Source organism: Mustela erminea, chromosome 20 (genome assembly GCF_009829155.1).
Source record: "Mustela erminea isolate mMusErm1 chromosome 20, mMusErm1.Pri, whole genome shotgun sequence".
In the NCBI taxonomy this organism is placed as follows: Eukaryota; Metazoa; Chordata; class Mammalia; order Carnivora; family Mustelidae; genus Mustela; species Mustela erminea.
In genome coordinates, this window is record NC_045633.1 from 35250932 (window position 1) to 35256555 (window position 5624).

Below are 5624 nucleotides of genomic sequence, written 5' to 3' on the forward strand. Positions count from 1 at the left end.
TCTGAAGTTCCCCCAAGCCTCTTTGTAGTCTGTATTAGTCTGCGAGAGCTGCTGTAGCAAGTACCACAAACTGAGTGGCTTAAACAACAGACAGATATAGTCTGATGGCCCTGGAGTTGGGAAGTCAAGATCAAGGTTCCCCAAGGTAGGTTCTTTCTGAAGAAAGGGTCTGTTCCAAGCCCCTCTCCTTGGCTTGTAAATTGTCTCCCCACTATGTGTGTCTCTGGTCCACATTTCCCCTTTTTATAAAGGTATCATTCATATTGGATTAGTGATCTAATGAGCTCATTTGAACTTGATTACCTCTGTGAAACCTGTGTCCAAATAAGATAATATTCTGAGCTACTGGGTGTTAGGATCACCCAGTTTTGGAGGGAGGACACAGCTCAACTCCTACTACAAGTGGAGAACACACCTCCACCCCATGTAATCACTGATTTGCTTTCTGTCACTGTAAATTAGTTTTCTTGCTCCACAGCATCTTATAAATGGGATCATAGAGTGTATGCTCTTTTGGACTCTTTTGCTCAGTGTGCTGTTTTTGAGAATAATTCACATTACTACGCGTATCAGTGGGTTAATCCTTCTTTATTGTAGAGTAGCGTTCCACTGAATGACTATACCACATTTCATCTACTCACCAGTCAATGGGCCCATGGTTGTTTTATGGAACTATTTTGACCATGACCTAAAGTGTAAAAAATAGATTTTGCATTTATATCTATGTGCTCACATGTACATATGAGTTCGCATGAAACAGAAAAAAAAAATCCATGAATACTTATCCTAGCCCATTTCACTCCACTCCATTCCATAAAATGCCAGTTGTGACCACCAAGTTAATTTTTTGACCCATAAGTGGATCATGACCTGAGGTTTAAAACTTTTCTCTGTTGGGAATGGTGGAGACGTGCCTCTCACAGGAAGAGTACAGGAAAGATAAGATTCTACAATTTTGGTTTGGCTCCATGTTGTTATGTATCTGCTGAACAGCCAAATCTAATCTCAGATACCACAGTAGATACAGCCAATGTCCAGAAGGAGTGTTGGTTAAGATGCACACTCTCATTCACAAGAAAAACAGTGAAATCTTTTTGGCTAAGATTTTTTTTTTCATGTTCAGCTTTGGTATCTGATTCTGAAGATGAGATCCAGAGCTGAGTCTAGTTCTTTCTTGGAGGATGGGTGGCTTGACTCCCAGCTGCCCACCTCATGCAAGAGGCTTGGTCCATCATGGAAAGACAGTATCAGGCAAGGTTAAGCTAGGTTACATTTCATGGTAACAAACAACCGCGACATCTCAGTGGCTTAACCTTCAAATACTTATTTCTTGCTCATGCCACATTCACTGACGGATTTGTGACTCTTCAAGTCAACTCTCCTCCATGTGGTGATTCAGTGATCCAGCCTCCTTTGATCTGGTGACTCCATCTCAGCAGGAGCCCTCTTTTAGGATCCAACAATGGGAGGGGAGAGGGTAGATACATAGTAACTGTGTTGCCTTTTCTAAGTTTTGGCTTGAAAACAGCAGCACTTCTTCCCCAACTCACTGGCTATTATTGGTCTCTAGAACATGGCCCTGCTTTTTTTTTAGGGGATGGAGAATTCCAGTGATCTATCTACCTGGAGGGGAGGAGCCCTGGTGGACTGATGAATGCCAGCAATGTTTCCATTGACTTCTGACCTTGAGGATCCCTTGCCTCCTGCTCACCGACCTCCCTCCCACTCTTACCACCTGCCACTACCTGCTCTGTGCTCTGGCTGGTCTGTGAAGCCCACTTCCTTCTCTATTAGTAGAGTCTGGAAGGACTGGACTCAAGTTCTCCTGCGACCTTGATTTTGAATATATGAAGAATTTGCTGGCACTTTGCTTGCCTTTTTGGAAGTAGATGGGAAGATGGTCTCCGGCCAGAGAAAGTGGGGAGTTTAGCATGAAGTTGTCTGGGTCTAGACCTTGGTTGCCTGGTTTATACAAGGACATGCTGCCTGGCTTACCAGGAGACAAGACAAACCTTGTTGGAGAAGTCCCATGAATCATCATCCAACATACCTTCTGTCTAAAAGTGGACAAGGTCACTGACATTCTTTTTTATTTCTAGACTTCCATGCCAGCCTGAGAACTTCCCAAACAGAGAGAGCCCTGGCTGCAAAGAGAGACCTCCCTGTCATGTCCCTCTTCATAGGAAGTTCTATGCACAGGTTTTACGAAAATATACCTACAGTGTGAGTGAGGACATCCTGTGTGCAAGCCTTCTGCTGACTCCAGCAGTTAAGAATCTGGGCCTTATTTATAGGGCTGCCACCAGCATGTGACAGGAGGAATTGAGCATGCTGCCAGGGTGCGGAATGAGATTTCCCAGAAAGACATTCAGTGGGCTAAAGCAGCCTCTGGGGATTGAGGGAGGAGACAGGCAAGGTGAATCAGACAGAACGATCTAGGCGGTTGCCTGTGGTGGCCGACCCCCCTCCTCTAGAGGGGGAGGTAGTGGAGCCTTCTTGGGAACCTTTGGTCAGCATCTTCAAACTGAGCCAGAACAAAGGTAAAAACGTTCATATTTCCCTCAAAATCAAAGGAACCAAGCATGTTCTCAATTATCCAGGCGTTTTCATGGGAGGGACATCTTAGCTTTGGGCAACTGGACTTTCCCTTCCTCTCCTCTCTGTTTCTCTTCCCCCTCCCCTCCCTACCTTCTATTTTTTTTAAAAAAGGTTTTATTTATGTATTTGAGAAAGAGAATGAGCAGGGAATCCGATGTGGGGTTCGGTCCCAGGACCCTGAGATCATGCCCTGAGTTGAAGGAAGACACTTAACCTACTGAGCCACACAGGCACCCTCTTTTTTCCCCTCTCCCTGGGGTAATCATTAGGGTGGTTCACAACATACAGGCTCTCTGCTCTGAGAACCTGCTAAGCCTGCATTTCTCCTCCCATTTGGAGTGAAGTTTTTCTGTGTGACTCATTCTGGCCAGGGAAGTGTGAGCAAAAGAAGCTCCAAAAGCCAGTGTGCGTGCAGTCTGCTTCTTTTTCCCAACCACAGTGGCCAGTAACAGTTGAGATGTTGGCTGCCCCAGCAGCCTGGATCCCAGAATGAGTAGGACATGGAGCAAATCCCCCAGATGACCCATGCTGGACCCATAGCAAGAAAGAGAACAAACATTGGTTGTTTTATGTCCCTGAGACTTTGGTGTTATTTGTTACACAGCATCTCCTGTCCTATCCTGACACATACACTCTCCATGCCAGAACCTTGGGAATGATACATTCTTCTGCACAATAGACTAGAATGTCCACACCCTTTTTTCAATACATTGACTCCCTGGTCCTCTTAACCATGAAGTGTGGTCCTGGGGGGGGGGGCGGGCAAAGGGAATGGGCCAAGGGGACATTGGCCCAGGGGAGACAGGGAGAGAGGAGAGTCCTGAGCTGCCAGTCAGAAGGAGAAAGCTGTAGGTACGTGTGCCTGTGCTGGGAACCTCACTGCCCTGAGTTCCCATCAGCAGGATATTCCAGGGAGAAGTCGATCTCCCAAAGTGGAGGAGTTTTTCTCATTTGTTGGCAATAAATGATTCTTACCCTTCCAACTGACCAGCTTCTATCTGGGATTTATACAGTGCTCACTGCTTTTGTGAATTCTCTCTCTTTTGCTCTGTGTTCCTTGCTGATTGAGGCTTGGAAGAAGCAATTTTTTTTTTCCTGGTGCTGATGAATATGCTTGTAGCCTGGAGTTTAATTTTTTCCTTCTTCGTTTTGCCACCTTGACAGTCTAGAGCTTTAGGATTTTGAGCTTGATTAACCTCTTCCTTGAAACCTTACATTTTCTCTGTGAAGATGGCATTGTGGGGGGGGGGCTGGAGCCTCTGAAGAACAGGGGCATGGGAGGAGGGTCTGAGGAAGCTGCTCAAGACCAGGAGCCTCTGTTATCCCTCATTCCTCAGTGCAGGTGCCCGGACAAATGGTGGGGGCACGGGAGCCTGAATACCACCTGCCCTAACAGGGAACACATCTGTCTCCAAAGGCATCTTAATTTGCACAAAGGCACCCTGCAGACTAACTGTGGCCCTTCCCTTGTCATGGTCATGCTTGCTGTTGTCCTGTGACCCCACACCTGGAATTGTTGGAGGGCCCTGATTGGCACAGGGGTGTTGTGGGGCTTCAGAGCAGTCAGGAACGTGCCACTCCCCACTCATTGACTCCTTGTCTACTCATGTCCCTTCCTTGGAAGCTGGGAGAGGAAAACAAACAGTATCAAAGTCACTGATCTTCGTCTTTGATTGAAGAGTTATACCCCCAAGATTTGGCTTCAATCCAAAGTGGCCAGAATATGCAGAAGCACCAAGATCAGCATTCAGCTGCTAAATAGAAATCACGCCAAAAGGAAACTGCGTTGCGGTAGGAAGACGGACACAGCCAAGCTGGAGACATACAGTTTGCATCTGTTGCACAAAAGCAACTTAGGAAGGTGGGTGTGCTGGGTGTGCAAGAATGCATTGCCTTCCCACTCCTGCCACCAAAAGATGTTTGTGTCCTCACCCCCACAACCTGCTCATATGTGGTTTACATTGTAAAGGGACTTTGCAGATGTGATCAAATCAAGGATTGGGGGTTGAAGAGATTATTCTGGATTATTTAGAAGAGCCCAATGCAATCATAAGGGTCCTTGTGAGAGGGGTGGCAGGGGGGCTGGAGTCAGAGGGGATGGGACCATGGGAAGCAGAGAGACAGAAGGAGACATGACCACAGAAGCAGAAGTTGGAAGGATGTGATTGTTTAGAACCTGCCACTTGGCAGGCACCAGGTCAAGACTTCTTGCATCCTCATACCAGTCTGCAAGAAAGGCATTGTGGCTTTACTGTATGGATGAAGACTAAGCCTTGGGGATATGGGGCCCAAGGACACAGAAAAGTGAGTGGGCGCCACCACAAAACCCCATTGCTTTAGAGGGCATCACACCTTATTCCTTATCTGGGACACCTTCGAGGGGACCACTTAAACAGTAACTATGGGACAGCATTTTTGTTTGAAGGGAAGGAAACATTTTCTGCCTCCTTGTCTTGATAGGAAACGCAATTCTTAAAATTTTTAACTACTGACCAATATTTCAGATTCTTGTGATGGGCTTGGAACTCTATTCACATCTTTGAGTTGGGACAAGTTGAATCCACTTCGGGACGGACGTTCATCCTCATGGTTCTCGAATGTCCATTTTGAAATGAGTTGCTCTGTATTTCTTAGCTCCTCTCTATTACCGTGAAGATCTAGGTCACAAGGGCAGCTCGTGGTTCCATAGCATTCTGGATTTAAAGACATGCTACGATACTTACTGTTTTTCTTAGCCTCCTGGCTTCCCCATCTGAGACCCCAAAGCTCATTCAGCCTGTGTTTGTTCCGTTGTATCATGCCATGTATTGTCAATTATTTTTTCCCAATTTTTTATTGCGGTGCAATACACAAACACGAAATTGATCATTATAGCCATTGTATAGTTCGGCGATATTAAAATGCTTACCATGTACTACCTTCCATCCCCAGAACTATCATGCTCACCTCTTAATTATGCCTCCTCCATTATGGGTTACGTGGTATCTTCTCCTACCATCCCTCTGCTTCTTTGCGGGGATTCTTGG

At 46.2% G+C, this 5624-nt stretch overlaps 1 long non-coding RNA gene across 1 annotated transcript; it reads right to left on the bottom strand.

Annotated features, from left to right (window-relative positions):
- Window positions 1-505: 505 nt before the first annotated feature.
- LOC116581162 lies at window positions 506-5342 on the bottom strand. The gene is made up of 3 exons (XR_004281934.1): window positions 5092-5342; window positions 4106-4222; window positions 506-688 (listed from the first exon to the last, which is right to left on the bottom strand). It is a non-coding gene; the product is annotated as an uncharacterized LOC116581162 (long non-coding RNA).
- Between the last annotated feature and the right edge of the window lie 282 nt (window positions 5343-5624).